The sequence below is a fragment of the Castor canadensis genome, chromosome 18 (assembly GCF_047511655.1).
Source record: "Castor canadensis chromosome 18, mCasCan1.hap1v2, whole genome shotgun sequence".
NCBI lineage: Eukaryota > Metazoa > Chordata > Mammalia > Rodentia > Castoridae > Castor > Castor canadensis.
Window position 1 is genome coordinate 39,045,896 of NC_133403.1, and position 19,080 is coordinate 39,064,975.

General features: G+C 51.2%; 1 protein-coding gene across 4 annotated transcripts in view; it reads right to left on the reverse strand.

Moving 5' to 3' along the window:
- Positions 1–19,080, reverse strand: part of Cux2 (cut like homeobox 2) — a 225,202-nt gene that overhangs the window by 193,446 nt on the left and 12,676 nt on the right. Inside the window, exon 1 of one of the 4 annotated variants that reach the window (XM_074060940.1) lies at positions 15,235–15,468. The exons of 2 other annotated variants lie outside the window; for them this stretch is intronic. The gene's annotated coding sequence lies outside the window, so the exon portion shown is untranslated. Of the gene's footprint in view, positions 1–15,234; positions 15,469–19,080 lie in introns of those variants that run through there. One more of the 4 variants, XM_074060945.1, reaches the window with a different exon arrangement.

Sequence of the window (19,080 nt, forward strand, 5' to 3'; positions counted from 1 at the left end):
AAAAGATGCCCCACATCTTACCAGAAAAATGCAAATTAAAACAACAATAAGGCTGGGCACCAGTGGCTCATGCATGAAATCCTAGCTACTTGGGAGGCTGAGATTGGGAGGATCGTGGTTTAAGGCCAGTCTAGGCAAATAGTTTGAGAGACCTTATCTCCAAAATAACCAGAGCAAAATGGACTGGAGGTGTGGCTCCAGCAGTACAGCACCTGCTTTGCAAGTGTGAAGCCCTGAGTTCAAACCCCAGTCCTTCCAAAAAGACACAAAGAGAAAGCGAGAGAGATCACTGCACACATATTAATTGAAGTGAACACAATGCAGATCCTAGACAACATCATGTGTGGTGAGAACGTGGAGCAACAAGACCTCTTAGCCATTTCTGGAGGGAGCACAGACTGGTACGGCCACTAGGGAAGACGGTGTGACATCCTCTGACAAAATGGAACATTCTCATACACAATCCAGTGATTATGCTTAGTGTTTACCCAGAAGGAGTTGAAAACTTTTGTCCACACAAAAGCCTGAGTGCAGCACTTATATCAGCTTTGTTCACAATTGCTCAAATTTGGGAGCAACCAAGATGTCCCCTCCAGAAGTGAATGGATGCATAAACCGTGGCTCACCCAGGTAGTGGGATCTAATATTCAGTGCTTAAAAAAACAAAAAGAAAGAAAGAAAGAAGCTATCAAGCCATGAAAAAACATGAAGGAAACTTAGAGTCACCTTCCAACAGGAAAGACAAGCAGAAAAGGTTCCCACTGTGTGATTCCAACTCTCTGACATTCTGGAAAAGACAAGACGTAGGAGCAGTAAAAAGATCAGTGGCTGGCAGCCTCTGAGTTGTGGAGAGTGTGACTGTACAGATCACAGAGGGTAGTGACACTACTCTGGGTGACACTTCTGCTAGACACGTGTCATTATATATTTGTCCAAACCTATGGGCTGCATAAGGCCAAAAGTGTGTCCTAATGTGAGTGTAGATGGCTACAATGTGTCAGGGTGGATTCAGCAGTTAAAACAGAAATGGGAGTGTGGACCATACTTTGAACCCAAAACTGCTCTACAGAGTCTTAAAAAAAAAAAAAAACCAAGAACCTCGGGAGGTAGAGGTGGGAGAACTGTGGTCCAAGGTCAGCCTGGGCAAAAGTGTGAGACCCTATCTTAAAACAACCTATAAGCAAAAGGGTTGGAGGTATAGCTCACTGGTAGGGCACTTGCCTAGCAAGCACAAAGCCATGATTTCAATCCTCAGTACGGGAGGGAGGGGTGTTAACACATTTTATTTCTTACATGGACGTAAGAGATTGTCTGAAGACACCCTATAGGTGCAGTGAGAACTGGGGACCCCACAATGCAGGCCAAATTTATTGAAGCAAGTTTGATCCGACTAATCCCCGAGTACCTGGGATTCTGTCTTCCAACTCCTCCAGGTGGCTGTGACTTACAAAATCCTCCGAGACCAGCAGGCACAGCGTGGAGGTGGAATCAGGCCTCGGTCAGTCAGGAGAGGCTGGCAAGGAGCCCCCAACGGGCCTCCCATAATGTGACTCCTCCCTCCCCTCTTCCAAGCAGAGTGTCAGCGGAGGCCACTTTGGACGTTGTGCTGCCAGAAACCCAAACTCAGGTCCTGAGGGGACTGAAGCCCACTTATGAATGGTGACCTTGTTTTGGGATGAGCTGAACTGTGTCCTCCATCCAATTCCTACACTGAATTCCTCTGTAGAAACAGATGACAGCAATGCTCCATCTACTGAGGTCCTGACCCCTCTGCTTCAGAATGTCACTATATTTAGAGATCGGGCCTTTAAAGAGGTATTTAAGGTAAAAATGAGGTCATTTCAGCAGGCCCTGATCCAATCTAGGTGTTGTCCTTATAAGAACAGATTAGGACGCAGAGGTGCACAGAGAGAGGCAGGGAGACAAAGGTCACGTGCGAGCCACAGAGAGGCCTAGGGAAAAACCAACTCTGCTCACCTCCACCTGGCTTCTGGCCTCCACACCATGAGAAAATGCCTTCCTATTGTCCAAGTCACATACCCCCACCCCCACGCTTTTGTCATGGTTAACCTTGGGACAGAGGGGTTGCCAACAGAGAAGTCTTACACAGAGATGTAGGATACCGACGCCAGGTGTTGACAGATGAATAGGAGCCCGCTGGCTACTGTGGGCAGAGACACTGCACAGAAGGGGGTAACACCGCCTCCTGGAATCTGTGCCAACCTCATCGTGGCTGGTGCCCAGCTGTGGGGAGTCCTACAGTGACCAGCGCTCACATTTGCCAAGCACTTACCATGAGTCAAGCCTCGTGCTGAAACATACTAGAGCTCCGTTCTGCAGATGGGAACCCTGAGGCTCCGTGAGGACGGCAAGGCTGGGATTTGAACTCAGACCAAGTCTGACTCCTGAGCTTCCCCCTCCCTTCCCACAGAAGAGCCACAGTGACATAGGTCCCCTCTCAGGGCTCCACCCAGAGGTGCCAGCCCTGTGGTGGGGACATGAATGAGAAAAGAAGGCAGCAGAGTGGAGCTGGGGGAGCAGAGCCAGTGAGCTACAAAGCCACGGCTGCAGGGCCCTGCTGAGGATGGTGGCACACGCCAGCTGCTCCCGCCAGCCTTGCCTTTCATGTCTGCAGAAACCGATGCAGCTCCCGTCCCCGGGGAGCCCAAAGTTTGCGCTGAAGGCTTTCTGGGAAAAAAAAGCTCACTATTGCAGGCGTCTCCACAGTCACCCCGGGCGATGCCTGCCACTTCACCATGACACTCGCTGACAAGCGTCTTCAAAGGACAGAAATCGGCCAGCTTGCTGGCTTTTATACACATGTCACTCGTGTACAGGAAGCACCTCTCCCTGTGCATTGTGAGTTATTTTGGTGCAAGGAAGCCAAGCTTAGTGCACATCCAAGAAAGAAATAAAAAGAAGAGGCGAGAGAGCAACTTCGGCAAAATTAGAAAAAGGGGCAGGTGCGCAAAGTGTGCATAAAATGATTTTGTTCCAGACAATCTTTTCTGAGATCAAAAAAACCGTGCAGAGCACTGGCAGGTGTGGGGAGCTCAGGGAGACATGGGGACTTGGTGGGTGTCTGCAGGCCACTTTCAATAAGGGGCAAAATCCATGCCAAGGGAGGCAGACCCGCTGGGCTAGAGAGTGACAGGGAGAGGTCTGAGTGTGGGGGTCCCAAGGGCTTCCCTGAGATAGTGACAAGTGGAGGGTAGAACTGCCCACTGTGCCCAAGCTGTGCGTGGGACTGTGCCGTGAACACTGCCGAAAAAGTCACTGTCCAAAGGTTCCTGAGGCAGATGTTCAAAATCCCGAGGGCGAAGGAGTTGTGCCCCGAGCTGTGCCCCGGCACACAGGGTGGCCTCCCTCTGTCCCGTGGTCCTCAACATGGCATCCTTCAAACAACAGAGCACAGTGGGTCTACACCTTTGTAGAAATCTGCTCATGAAGAACGAAGTGCCCAAGAAGTTTCCAGAACCTTCTGTGGGGAGATATTGGGGGAAAGGGTAATTATAGCTGACAGAAGCTCAATCTGAACAAATAAGCAAAAGGACAGGTGGCTCCTGACATTAAACTATAAAGAAGACAGAGGAGATGGGGGCCTCAGGAGTGACCTCTCTCTGCAGGCTGCTCTCACTGTGTTCCCACCAAGCTGTTGGTAACCCTTGCTCCAGGCAGCTCTAGGCTTCCTTCTTTCTTGCATCTCAGCTACAGAGAAAATAAGATTTTTTTTTTCTGGCTCCTGCTGAAAAATTCCAGGGAATTCTCTGATTGGCCCACCTTGAGTCATGTGACTTCCGCTTGGACCAATCAATGTAGCCAGGGGGATGGACTACTGGGATGGACGGTTCCCCTGTCTCCCAGTCACATGACTGAGCAAAGATGTAGGAAGCACAAAGGCCACTATAGAAATGGGGGTTGCAGGGCAGACACCCCAAGGCATATCTGCCACACAATGGCCCTTCCTGTTGCCCAATTTTTGCTGTTCTGGGTACCCAGGGGTCTGCCACCTCCCCAGCCTGACTTCCCCAAATCCCTGTGAGTGACAACATGGGCCTGGCCTCAGGGTAAGTGGCAAGAGTCTGGTCACCAGAGATGCAGAGGAACTGCACGACACTCTAATGAAGAATTCTGAGAAGAAACAATTTTTCATGCCACGAGAGTCCTTTGGTGTGGGTCATACGGAGACCAGGGAACCGGAACGGCTCCCACTAGAAAGCGCCAGGACCCTTGGCGAGGTAGACAGCTTCCTGATGTATGCGCCCCTCCTGGCAGTCAAGCAACCTTCCCCGCCGTGCCACGGTGAGCTAGAGCATTCTGCCATGGACACCAGAGGAGTCATGGCTCCACCAGTGTTGGCCTTGCTTCTAGAGCAGAAAATCGAAAGGAAGCCTGAGAATTTATAACCATGGGTCTACACCTGCGGGTATACACAGGTCACCCACATGTGCCAGAATCTATACCCAAGTGTAACCAAGGATCTATACTTGGTGGTGCCGTGGTCTACACTCGTGTGTACCATGGGTCTCAGTAGAACCATAAGTCTACACTGGGTGGAACCATGGTTCTACACTTACGTGTGCATGGGTCTACACTGGGTAGAACCACGGGCCTACACTTGTGTATACCTGGTCTGTAAGTACATCGGTCTGCAGTTCAAACCGATACCACCACTGGATGGCTGGGCTGTAGCATGGCCGGCACCATCTAGATGGTTCATTGAAGTGCATCTGTGGGCCCCACTGCCACCATTCCTGACTCAGTACCTGGGGGACAAGGAGCCCCAGGATTTGTACATCCAACAGATTTCCAGGAAATGCTGATGCTACTGGTCTCAGGACCTCAGCCAAGAAATCAACTTAAAAAATCATCATCGCTTGGTAATCCCACTGGACATTTAGTAAAAGCAAATACAGAATCTCTCGAGCACAGAGGTAAATAAACTATGACCTTTGGGCTAAACCTCCTGGGCCGTGGGTCAAACCCAGACACACTCATTGGTCTTTGTAGTGTTTACAGCTTCTTTTCCACAAGGGCAGAAGCGAGGAGTTGTGTAAGAGAGACTGCATGGAGATTGCAAAGCCCAAAAGATTTACTAGGGTAGATCCAGGTCACACAGAACTCACAGGGATATAATCCTACCTAAAATGAACTCCCAATCTAAAATTACAAAACACACGGGGCCCTGCTGTACGATGTGTGAGAATCCAGAGTCACCAGGAGCGGAGCAGACCAGAGACCGTCTGAAAGAGGAATGAGTACCTACTGTGTGCCAGGCACTGGGCCAGGGCTTTACAGTTCAACTCCTTCCTTTCCATGCAAGGCACTCCACATCAGGCGGGAGGAAGGCTCAGAGATGGGCCTTCACTTGCCCAACTGCACAGAGCAAATCTGAGGCAGAGCGGGGATGAAGCCCAGGACGGGGGCTGAACCCGAGTTCTAGGAGTCTCTAAATACTGTACCTCACCTCCACCCCAGAGCAAGGTGATCCCTGGCACCAATTAGGAACTCTCAACTTGGGAGCGTGGCTAGGCTGGGGGTATCCTTCGAGCATGACATTCTGTGTTACAATCATGTTTCTGAAGAAAGAATCCCAAGCTTTCATCAGCTTCTCGAAGGTAAAGCAGCAGAGACAGCCAGAGCTCAACGCCATCTTCACATTCATACCCCCGCTGCCTGTGCATGACGCCAGACACCACACAAACATCCTACATATGTGCTTGTTCAAATCCCACGATCAGATGGTTCTCCACCATTCCCACTTCACAAATGAGAAAGCTGAGGCCCCGAGGCTTAGGACAACTGCCTGGGTTCCCACAATTAGCAAGTGACAGAACAGGGAACCCTCTCACCGGCACCCTTGCCTCCAGTTACATGGCCTCCTGCTGCTGGCAGTAACCAGCCGGCAGCTCTGAACCAATCATGTCTGTACAACTTGGACACACGAGGTTCCTTCCGCCCTGCTTCTGGGGTGAGACCTCTTTCCTCATCCCAACCTCCATGTCCAGAAGGCTGATCCCAAAGCCAGTCAGAGCTGAACTGGGCATTCCTTGAAACATGTGTGTTCCCCTCTCCCCCATCAAGGCACATGGCGCATGCCCAGAGACACCAGCTATCTACTTGGCTGGTACCTCGCATGCCAACAGCGTAAATACACATTTACCCAATTTTTCAGAATGAGCAATATTTACTCAACAGCCCAGAATGGCTCACATGGAACTATCAAACCCAGAGCCTCCGCCTGCGGCTCGGAATGCGATCATGAATCAGTATTTTGGAGTGATTACCATGCTAATAAGAACGTGTGAGGTACAGGGAGCCACCACACAAGGGGTGGCCGCCAAGTCCCTGTTCCCAGACTCTTGTCAGAGAATCGCACCAGGCCAGACACCAGCCAGTCGGAGAGTCTCCAGCCCCAAGGCGGCCAGCCACATGCAAGCTTCTGGAACGCCAAGCAGGTGACAAATAGAAGCCACCATCTTGCAAAGTGCAGCCCCACTGTGCCAGCTTTACCAGTGGGGAAGGGTATCCCCATCCTGACAGCCCCAAAGGCCCAGAGCTGTCTGTTCTGGAGAGCCTGGAGTGTTCGCATAGCATCGCACACAGGCACAAATATTGGAGAAGGAAATACTTCTTGTCCCCTCAGGCTGTGAGCCTGTAGCAATGTCGGATTTGGGTTGTGGTTTTTGGATCTTTCTCTTTTTCACAAGCCCCTAGGTAAATTAAATGGCAGAAAGGAAGCATGTATTTGGCCCCTAGCCTCTCCCCGTCTGCCCAGGGAAAGAAATTCTTCCCAAATCTACACCCACCTGCCGTTTCTCATAGACTGGGGAATTTCTGGGGTGTCCAGAAAAGCCAGGCATGAGTGGTGGGCCAGAGGACAGTGGTGGAGAAGCCAGGCTTCTGCGTCTGGCCACTTCTCCCTCCCCAAGCCCTGAGCCCTCAACCTTCTTCAGTCTTCCTTCTCCTCCATCCTTCCACCTTCCACAGTCACCTGTCTGTCCAGGACAAAGACCTGAACAGGACCTGGTACCAGCCCAGCCCCATCTGAGCTGGCCTGTCCCCTACCACACCCTGACCACCACTCCTGCTGTGACCAGCCACACTGGCTACTCTTCACTTTCTAGAATCAGAGGTCTGTCTTCTCGCCCCAGGACCTTTGCACATTCTGCTTCCTTTCTCTGAGCTGACTGCCGTGCTTCCTCAACATTTGGCTAACTCGGGAGTCCTTCCCTGACTCTCAGACTAAATCTGCTCCCTGTCACACAAGCCCCTCATCCCTACTCATTTCCTCTGCCATCTTTAGTATGACTGTGTGATTTATGTTGATCTCTTCAGGGTTCTACTTCTAAGCACTGTGGAGGTCAACAGCACCATGAGAAGGCAGACAGCATGTCCATTTTGATCCCTGGGGCCTTGTGGTGCATGGCCTAGGTCTGGCACCTCGTATGTATCAGGTGAAACGTGTTGAATACACCACAGGCAGCTGAATGAACGGATCTCCCGCCCAGGCCCCTCCCGCCGCGTCCTCAAGGCCAGCTGCCTCTGTGCTGAGTTGTGCAGTCAGCTTCTCAGGCCTTTTATACGTAACATTGTTTTCACTGCTGTGAGGTGCCACGTTCACATTACAAGCCCCAGATAAATATTTAATCACAATAAAATGCTCACGAAGCCTCCACCAGGACAGCCCTGTGTGCTCCCTTTGGTTTAGCTGAGTGTGTGCTGTGTGAGTACATGTGTGTGTGCACGGGAACTCCCACCAACCCAGGCAGAAAGCACCGACACCCATGTTCCCTGGTGGTGTGAGTGCCTGCCACACCCAAGGAGTGAGCGCAGGGGAAGACTGGGAGTGAGAGAGGTGCTAACACTTGGTGCCTACTGTGTGCTGGTCCTGAGTTAAATGCTTCGGGCCACACCACTCACCCCGGCCCTGATCACAGTCTCCAGGAGCGAGGCTCTGAGGGGTTCATTCATAGAGCAGGAAGCCGAGGCCCACAGCTGGTGCCTGACTCAAAAGCCAGGTCCTCAACCACTTGCACCCTCTCTTCCTTCCCCAGAACAGGGCCAAAGACACAGAAGCAGAGCACAGGGACATTGAAAAGCAAAATCCTGCCAGATGAGGTCGCATGCCTGTGATCCCAGCTACTCTGGGAGGCTTAAGTAGGAAGATCTCAGTCCAGGCCAGTCTGGGCAAAAATTCAAGACCCTACCTGAAAAATAACCAAAGCAAAAAGGGCTGGTGGAGTGGCTCAAGTGGCAGAACGCCTGCCTAGCAAGCTTGAGGCCTGGATTCAAACTTGAGAACTGCTTAAATAAACAAACAAACAAATAAATAAAAGCAAAATCCCAGAGAGGCCAGGCAGGGCCAGGCTGGGTGAACACCATCTGCTTGCCTACTCAGTCCCTTCACACAGCCATAGCATCAGGCTGGGCAGTAGGAGAGCACAAGAGAGGGACCACCACCAAGGCTGCAAGGCTGGGTTCCAGGCATCACCATCCCTGATTTCTCTCTGTTCAAAACCTTCCAATAACACAGCCACGAGATGGTAATAATACAGAGTCTTTTCCCTTGCATTCTTGGGGTCCCTAAAAATCCTCCTGTGGTCTGGGCCTCGCTCCTACTCAAGTCCCCAAAAGCTTCGTTCTGCTCCTCTTTGGCCCCTAACGATGACGAAAACAGGAAGGAAAACAGACCGGAGAAAGAGCGAAGGGAGCAGCAAGCTGTGGTGCGCAGGGGATCCCTGAGATGTGCGTGTGCACACGCAAGTGTGCTCGTGTGTGTGCATGTATGTGTGTACACGGGCACCAAGGGGTGCTTTGGGCCTGCAGGTGGCCAAGCAGAGTCTCATGGTCAGGGAGGCTGTGGCCTCTGCAACAGCTGTAGCCTCTGTGGGATGCATCCCATGGCTGGCTCAGGTAAGCCAGGGCGGGCCACAGGTCCCAGGATGCCAGGCTGGGAGTGGCGGGTATCAGAGCTCACTCAACCCCTGAAAGCCTCAGGCTCTTCTGGGAAGGGAGATACCTGTGTTGCTCCTCTTGGTCCCCATCCCTGGCACCCAGCCATCCAAGGGGCCAAGCAGACTGGGGCGAGGAAGGGATGGGATGGCAAGTCTCCCTTATTCTGCTTCAACTAACCTGGCCCTTAGAGAAGACACCCTCCCTTATCCCCACTGCAGGGAGGCCATCGGCTCCCACAGAACTTTCCAGAGCTTCAGGCTGGGCCAGCTGAGCCTAGGGCAAACAGACCTGGCCGCAGTCAACATCTGAAAGCCAGCAGAAGAACCCCAGGCAGCTTCAGGGTAAGACATCTGCTCCCAGAAACTCTGGGGGCAGCAAGAGGGGTGGGTACATCTAGCACATGCCGAGGTCCACACTTGTGACTGGAGACGACAAGACAGACAGACACAAAGGTTGTCCACATGGATCTTAGAATTAAAAAGGCCGGGCAAGCAGTCCCTATGACGGCAAGCAGTGTGAACATGGGGGAGCCCTGCACCCTGCCAGGAGGGCCAGGAAAGCAGCCCAGACTGGAGATGAAGGATGAGAGATGCCTGTCAGGCAGGGGAAGTGGGATATGCAAAGGTCCTGAAGTCAGAAAGTATATTTGGGGGGCCAGGTAATACTTTGGGTCTAGCCGTGGCGTTGGGGACAAGGAAGTTTTAGTAAGAGATGAGAAGGTGGGGGTGGATAATGAGGGAGGAGGCAGTCATAACAAACCTTACAAAGTCGAGGTCAAAGTCTGGCCATTTTCCCATGAACAACAGGGAACCGGTGAAAATCTTTAAGTGAAGGCGAGAGTGTGGTGACCTGATTTAGCCTTTCAGTAAAGATCATTCAAGGTGGAGGTCAGAGTCCAAGAGTCTTGGCTTTAACCTCAGAATCAAGCAGGGACATTGACCTGTGATACACATAAGTCACGGTCACCTCCATACCCATTTCCTAGGGATGCTGTGTGGTTGGGGTCCAAGGTCAAAGCTGAAACCTTGAGTCTGGAAGGGGCTGGTCAGGAGGGTGGGGCTGCATGGCAGAGCTCAGCCTCTGCACCAAGGCCCCCTTGGGCTCCTTCCCAGCCAGGTCTGAGCCCCAAGTCCTGTCTTTGGCGAGACCTCTCCTCCAGCTTGGCTCTTAGGAAAACCCCAATTCCTCTATGGCCTCAAGGCCACGCAGGACCCAGGCTTCCCTCTCCGGTCCCTCCCTATATATACCACTAAGACACTGACTAGGGAAACTGAGTCAAAGTGGGGCTCCCACTGGACACAAAAAGGCTCAGGGGGGAGGTGGTGTGGTCCTGCCCCTCACTGTGAGGGCTTCCTCTGCCTAACACCCCTTCAGCAGGGGCTCCTAGTCTGGCAGAGGACATTTCGGGGGCCCAGTCCTCTTGGCCCACAGCCCAGCATAGGGCAGAGCTGCACATTTTTCGAACACCAGGCCCAGTTCCAGAATGGCAGTCTCTCCTCCCCTCTTGCCCAGATGCCCTGTAAGTGGGGTCTCCTTGTCTTACAAGCAGCCTGACCAGCCGGCCAGCCAAGTGGGGGCCATTATCTACAAGGATACACTAAAATGTCCCCTTGGGTTCACACTCTCGCTACCTCCTCCTTCTCTAGTGCCTAAAATTTGAGAATTGCTGTCTCTGTCTCTCTGCCAGTGTGTGTGTGACTCTGTGTCTCTGTCTTTGTCTCCCCCCACACATACACACCTCTCTCCCTCATCTTCTCCCTTCCTCCCCGACCCAGGCAATGGGGGTAGAAATCTCCCAAGATCCCCAATTTACAGTGAAGTTTCTCTCTCCCTTTCAGCTCCCTCATAATCACACTTGCACGAGGCCGATGCTCCACATACAGAAGAGTGAGGCCTCCTTGGAGAGGGCGCAGTCAGACAATTTTTAAGATCATGGAGCATTAGACCATTCCCAACTGGGTTTACTAATCAAACAACCAAATCCTTCACAACCAGCCAATCCCTACAGGGTAATTAAATCCTTCCCCTTTAAAACACTTGCCACACTGTCTGGGGACAGAAAGAAAAATTTGCAAAATTCATTTGATAAATTAGCCAGGGAAAAGAAAGGAGTGAATCAAGCTTTGTTCTTTTCATTTTTTTTAATTATGGAATTCACAATGCCTGAATAATGTTTAATAAGAACTATGAAAATTCCTAACAGTATTACAACACAACACAAAAGAATTAACCTGGTTACCGTGAAAAATTGCATATTTAATTAAGAACAGAGAGTTCAAAACTATCCAGAGATTTCAAAAGTGCTGTTGCCTGAGGGGCCAAATTACATGCTTCCAGGGCTGCTAACGGAGTTAGCGCGTTCAGTCATTACCCAGGCGTCCCCATTAAGTGACTCTGGGCAGATGACATCAAATTCATTTCAACAGCACCAGGAACTGAAGCGTTCACTTGGGTAGTTGGAGGAAAAGCAAGTACCCTGCTGGTACAAATCAGACCCCTTGTTGATAAAGGCAATAATTAAAGAATAATGTTAATTAGCTGCTTTTATTTGAAGAAAAGTACAGGAGCTGGAGGGGTTCCAGGCTGCTGAGGTGGGAGTCGCTCTTTCCGGAAGAAGGGGAGGCTGCTGTGGGCATGGGCGTGGGCGTGGGGAGGCCGGGGCCTCGGCCTCGGGCAGGAGAGAGGTGGCAAGAGAGATGGCAGAGATGGAGGCCAGGGCAGGGAGGGAGATGGGCCCTTACGGAGGGCACTGGCCAGACCCACAAGACCCACGTGGGAGCCAGCCAGGTCACCCCAACGCCCTCAAAGGGGCATCTTGGAAACCAAGGAAAGATAGTGTTGTTGGCATCTTGGGCACTGTCACTTCCATCACGGTAGACTGTGGACACTTCCTGTCATCCCCACGCACAGTCTTCTGTCACACCCACTTCTCCCCCTCACAACCTACTGTCACACTCACTTCCTACACACACTCCCTACTTGGCCACTTCCTGTCACACCTGCTTAACTCCTGTCACACCTATTCATCCACTTCCTGTCACACTCAACTCTGAACCACCACCCTCACTACAGGAGATTGTCACTGCCAAAGATGGCTGCCACAGTAGCTGCCTCCACCCAGGCTCTGCCTGTGGCCTGGACACTCCTGTGGAGGAGCGCGGTCTAGACCCCTCCCGGTGGACTTGGCCTGACCACTGCCAGCTCCTTGGCCAGCAGAGTACACAGAGTGACCATCAGTCTCCAAGGTCACATCATGAAGACGCCTTACTTCCACCTACCTCTCCCTGGAGGCACCAGGGGCCACACAGAGCCACCACTGGGACAGGCCATGCACTGGTGCCCCTGTGGGAAGCTGAGACTCAGCCAACAGCCAGTGAACCCCAAGTCAACCCAAATTCTGAGTCTTCCTGCTTAAAGCCCAGCTGCCACAGGGTGGGGACAAGCAGATTTCACCTGCTCCATCCTCATTCATGACTCAAGACCTGTGAGTCAAACAGTTGTTGCCCCAACAAGGTTTGGGTGGCTTGTTACACAGCAATGAATGAAAAAACCGTCCACACAGCCATATACCACTGAAACTATTTTAGGAACTGCCAGGTCCCTGATGTCTTCCTTCCCTCACACCGCCCAGGAGGCCAGAAGGAGGTGACCATGGGGACAAGAACTCCTATCCTCAGCCTCCATCTCCTCCCCAGGCCTGCAGGGCACGACAGGACCCAGAAGCCCAAGGGACAGAGGCCCACAGGGCCACGACACTGACCCTCACTCACCTGTGGGGGGCCAGGCTGGCCCCACCCACCCAGGCCACCATCCTGGTGGGGCACAAGGAAACCTTCAGACGGGCAGCTGGTGCTGCCTTCCTCAGGACCCCACCTTGGTGGCCACACAAGACAGCCTCAGCTGGGCCTGGGACCCCCTGCCACCCCGGAGAGGCAGAAAGAGAGCTCCGCAGGCCTCACCCAGCACGAGATGCTGAGTGCTCGGCGCTGCGCTGTGTGGAGAATAACTGTTTGCAGGAGATGAATTTCAAAGTAGGCCACAAGCCATGGGACCAACCCCCTTGCTCGTGCCGGCTGCAGAGGACGTCCTCCAAGGGACAGGGTTGGTGCAGAGAGGCTCCCAGGCTGCTGACCTGAGGGACCTGGGGCCACCCAACCCAGGAACTGAGTGGCAGGGAATGGTCTGACTCCTCCCTGAGTCTCCTGCTAGGTGACCTTGGTCCCTGGGCCTTCAGGTCTAGGATCTGATGCTTGTCCAATGTCCATGCCCAAGATGCCTGGCCATGACCCCATTCCTGCCAAGCAGCTCTGTCACCTGCGAGCCACTGACCCTAGCATCAGACCTCTATAAGACAAACCTGTACCCACAGCAGCTCCAGGGGAGAGAAGGGGGAGCCACTTTGGGCATTAACAGAAATAAGAGGCAGGAGAGCCCATGTGCACAGACTCTGCAGTCAGACTGCTTGGCTCTGCTGTGTGGCTTTGGGCGAGGAACCTCTCTGTGCCTCAGCTTCCTCTTCTGAAGACAGGGGATGTTAACAGTGTCTACGTGACAGTGTCATGGGAACACAATCACTTAAGTGGTAGTATTTAGGAAGTACTAAGCACTTAAGAGTTTGCTAAATTAGCTGGGTGCCCATGGCTCATGCCTGTAATCTTAGCTACTTGGAAGGTTGACATCAGGAGGATCTTAGTTCAAGGCCAGTCCAGGCAAATAGTCCACGAGACCCCATGGACTATCAAGAATTGGGCAAAAATTTCTTTTGCCTCTAAAATTCTAGCATATCACCAGTCTCCAAAATAACCAGAGAAAAAATGGACTGGAGATGTGCCTCAAGTGATACAGTGCCCTGAGTTCAAACTCAGTGCTCACAAAAAAAAAAAAGTTTGCTAAATTAAAATGTGTTAAAAAATCTGCCCATTTTCTGGACTGGCTACCCTAAGGCCACCCCAGTCACAACACTAGCTCAGCTGGCCCATGTGCATAAGCTCAGAGACCGCCCAGGGGGCCGCAGGACAATCCAGCTCAGGGGTGTGCAGATGGAAAAACCATACCCTGCAACCCAGGCCTGTGTGAAATGCAAACCATGGGCGCCAGCTCTCCTGATGAGTTTTAAACCACAGCTTCTGGTTAGGTCACCAGGCATTCAGTGCTTGCCAATCCTCAAACCATGCCTGCAGCAACCCATCTGAATGGGAGACTGGCAAGGACCGGGGATCACTGGTGACATGGAATACATCCCAGACCAGAGATGTCAACATGGGAAGTGGAGGAAGGGGCCCCAGCCAAGCTTGGGGCTGGGAAGGAGGGCTGAGACTGCAAAGAACCCAGGGAACAGTGCTGCAGGCAGAGGGAACGCCAAGGGCAGAGGTCAGGATGGCTGAGGATTACGGCAGTCTGTGGCCACAGAGAGTGTAGGGGCAGCAGGACAGAAAGTTCAGGCTGGGGGACTATGAAAGCAGCTGGCAGGTCTCAAGACACCAGAAACATGAAGTGAAATCCTATTCCTGTTGAACAAATCCTGTGTGTCCTTGGAAACTGCTGTATGCCTCTGGGCACCCCTTGAGGTGGGGGTGTACACTGCCTTTACTAGAGCATTGCAGCCCTTGGGCCACCCCAGAGAAGTCACTGAGGTGACTTGAAATCACCCCTCCCGCTGCTGAGGCAAGCAGTACAGAGCGCGTACTGTGTTCTCTAACACTGCACAGCACCTGGTGTGTCAGGCCCCGCACCGGCCCTTTTCACGGATTAGCTCACTTCTCCACATCAAGACCACATTTCACAGAGGAAGAAACTGAGGCACGGTGAGGGCAGTGGCCTCATGCAGCTGTGATCCAGTCTGTATGTCAGGAGCCATACTCTGTCCCCATACCAAGCTGCCAACCTGGGCTTTCCCCCAGGGACCAAGTCGTGGCTGAGGACATGCAGCAGGTGTAACAGCCAGTTCTGCAAGGGCAGCACCTGCCGGTTGCCCCACGTCACCCTGTGTCACCTGCACTGCAGTGAGATCAATACTTGGGGTGCCAAACTTTGCTAGAGGGAGGTCGCCAAACTAGTCAAAATAACTGCATAGCAAGAAGACATCAAAGGGAGCTGAGCCTGGGAGAGCACACGCACATTCACACTGAGACACACCAAGCGGCACATGTGAACAAAGTCACATGTGACACGCATATGCCTACAGACATGTCCAGATGGGAGGTACCACTTTCAAAGTCACACTCAGATACATACGAAAATATCCTGAGATACAACACAAACACACAAAGTACATACCCACAAAGATGCAGGCGTGCAGACTTAAGTATACAAATCCAGTCACCCAGGACTTGCATCATGTCTGTTGCTGTTCATCTGACTGATATTTTGGAGGCCTACTATGTGCTCAGTCCTCTGCTGCTCAGCTCTGGGGACAATCTTTTCTGTGCCCTTGGGGAGAATGAAGTCCCTGGAGGAAGCAGGCATTAATCAGTAACCACTGTTAAGTTACTTTTTTCTTGCTGTGACCACATACCTGACAGAAATCACTCAAGTGAGGAAGGGCCTATTTTGGGTCATCTGGCCCCATATGCTTGGGCAGAACATCATGGTGGTAGGAGTGAGTGATGAAGGAGCTTCTTCACCCCATGGTGGACAGGAAGCAGAGAGACAGACAGAAAGAGGCCAGGGAAAAGATACCCCCAAGAGCACACACCCATGACCTAGTTCCTCCAGTTAGGCCCCCATGTGCTAAACATTCCAGAACCAGCCAGGCGTGGTGGCTCATGCCTATAATCCTAAATTACTTTAGGAGGTGGAGGTTGGGAGGATTGCAGTTTGAGGGCAGCACAGGCAAAAAGTGTGCAAGACCTACCTTGATCAACAGCTGGACGCAGTGGTGCACACTTGTCATCTCCAACTACTTGGGGAAGCACAAATAGGAGTCAGGCTGTCCGAGGCATAAAGCAAGGCCCTATCTCAATAATAACCAACACAAAAAAGGTCTGGAGGAATGGCTCAAGTGTTAGAGTGCCTGTCTAGCACATGCAAGGTCCCGAGTTCAACTCCCAGTTGGGGAGGGGGGGAAGATTCCAGAACCTCCCAAAAATAGCACCACCAGCTAGGGACCTACACTTTAACCAATGAGCTGTAGGGGACATTTCACATTCCGGCTATAACACCCACAAAGATATGTCTGACATCACTGTGGCCAGTGCTGTAGAGACCACAGGGCTCTCCAAGGAGGAACAGGGGTGCTGCCCCGAGGTGACACTGAGCAAGCTCCCAGGTGAAAGAGAAGTTGGGGGCAGGATGGGGGAGTGGGGAGGATGTTGAGGGAGAAGTAGGTCATGCCTCTTCTTGCAGGAGAATATGCAAGAAGTCCTGTGGCTGGAACATGGAGGGCACTGGGGCTATGGCTTAAGATGAAGACAAGAACAGAGGGCATGGGACTGGGGGCGTAGCTCAGAGGTAGAATGCTTGGCCAGGATGTGCAAAAATAGTGGGCATAAACGAATTTAATAATATCTGAACCTGATTCTGACAAGTTAAGATGCATATGGTAAACTCTAGTGCAACTGCTTAAAAAAAAAAAGCCCCAAAAATTAGTAAAACAAAAATCGTTAATGAAACTAAAATGCTAAATATACACTCAATGCAAAAGAAAACAGTAAAACAGAAGAATGAAAAAAAGAAAGAAAAGACATCAAACACATAGAGAAAAAAAGTCAGACATAAATCCTGCTACATCAATACTACATTAAATGTGAATGGATTAAACAATTTAATTAAAAGGCAGAGGTTTTCACACAGGATAAAAACCATACTCAACTATATGTTGTTACAGGGGTTGCTTTAGCTGCAAACACACAAATAGATTGAGGTAAAAGGCTCCAAAAACATATATCATGTAAAGAGCAGTCAAAAGAAAGTAGGAGTGGATATTCAACTGTCAGACAAAATACACATTTAAAAACTTCTTACATGTTCCTAGAGAGTGAGGGACATTTGATAATAATTAAAAAAAAGGAAGACATAATAATTATAAACCTATATGCACCTAATAAAAGAATGTCAAAAAACAAAGCAAAAACTGACAGAAATGGAGGGTGAAGTACACAATTCAACTAGAATACTTAGAGGCTTCAATATTCCGCTTTGAAAAGGGGACTGAACTAGGTATGGTATCAACAAAACCAAGATCAGAGCACAGTGACTAGTGTTTGCTGAGCCTGGAAAGTCCTGTTGGGGACTTTGCCTCAAAAGCGATGGGAAACCATTGGAAACAGTTCTCAACAGATCTGTAAATAATCTCTCCAGCTGCCATGTGTCAACAGAGTGGGGGAGCTGGTGACAGTCTAGAAAAGCAATGGTGGAGCAAAGTCCACAGGAGGTGACAGGGGCACAAGTCCAGTGGCAGTGGCAGAGAAGGAGGTAAGGGGTGGAATGCAGGGGATTATAAGAGGCAAAGTCCCCAGGATTAGTGAAGAATGATGTGATGGGGAGAAGGGGACACAGTCAGGACAGATTCTAGTTTCTGCCCTACAGACCTGGGTGAACCTCAGATGGAGACCAAGTTAGGAAAGCTAAATTTTGGTCATCTTGAGCTGGCACATCTTTAGCGCAGTCATTCAAAATATCCTGATAAAATGGCTTTTTAGAAAAGGAAAGAAAGCCGGGTGTGATGGCACACCACAGCTATGGAGAGGCAGATGCCAGCCAGGGCTACATAGTAAGACTCTGTTTCAAATAAAAAACAGTGAGAGATTGTGGATGTAGTTCAGTGATAGAGCACTTGCTTAGTGTGCACCAGGCCCTGGGTTCCATCCTCAGTACAAGAAAGAAAGGAGGAAGAAAGGGAGGGAAGCAGGGAAGGAGGTCAAGAAAGCCATTGGGTTGGTAAGTTTGGAACCCAGAAACAGAGAATGGAGAGGGGGGTGGAACAGTGGTGTTGTGAATACAGATAAGGTCACACAGAGACAGAGGGAGGCGACAGAGTGAGAAGAGACGGGCCTTGGAGGGAGAGACATAGGGAATGAACGGAATATGGCCAGAGGACAAGTGGAGGCTGGAATTGGGCACAGTATGGGCTGAAGATGCAAAAATGGAGAGGGTGTGAGCAGATGTTCTAGAAATGTAGCTGGCTTGATGGTAGTGGGTTTCTCTGCCCTGTCTTCTTGGGGTTAGGAAGCAGAACTCATCCCTCCACACACTGTGTGCCTCAGCATCCTCCCTGCAGCCCCTACTTCTGCTGGGCTCTGAGCAGCACACTGAGGTGAGGTACTGCCAGTCATGTTGCACAGCAGAACCAGGCAGCTCCACCCAGCAGCCACCTGGAGACCCACTGGCCCCACCTATGTAGCTGCAGACCCCCACGTCCACCCAAATCTCTCTCAAATCCCTTGCTAGGCTCCAATCTGCCACAGGACAGACGTTGATCCATCTAGATTTGTCCAAGGGCCTGGGAACAATGACTGTGGGGTCTTTGTGGAGGCAGACTGCCCCCGGGACATCCACCTCCCCACTGCTGAGGCTCAAGGAGTATGTCACTGAATCCAGGCCAAGGAAGAACCATCTTAAGCTCAGAGGCCTTTCCAACAGCCCTGCACACAGTTTGCAGGTCAATGGCACCAGGGGTGGTACCCCACAGCTCTGATACAGCCTTTGATAACCAGGCTGCTGCTGCTGCTCTGGGGTCATTTCTCTACAGTTGATTCCTCTGCTAATTGAAAAATCCTTGAGAACAGGGGTTGCTCCCTCTTCTCTGCATTCCTGGTATGGGCTGAGCAGATGCTGGATGAATGCAGGCATGGAGGAAGGGACTGTTGGGTGTATGGATAAATGGAGCTGTGGATGAGACTGTTTTTAGATGGCTAAACAAATTAATGGATGGATGGATGGATGGATGACTACATATATAATTAGATACATGGAGGGTGGGTGGGTGGATGGATGGATAGATACATGTATAATTGGACATATGGATGGGTGGGGGGTGAATACTGATTGTATGGATGGATATATAATTAGATGGATAGATATGGGATTGATACATGGATGGTTGAGTGGATGAATGGATGGATGGACAGATGGGGTTAACGTCAGTAGGAACAGAAAAGTAGACAGCTAGTTGAACTGTTGAGG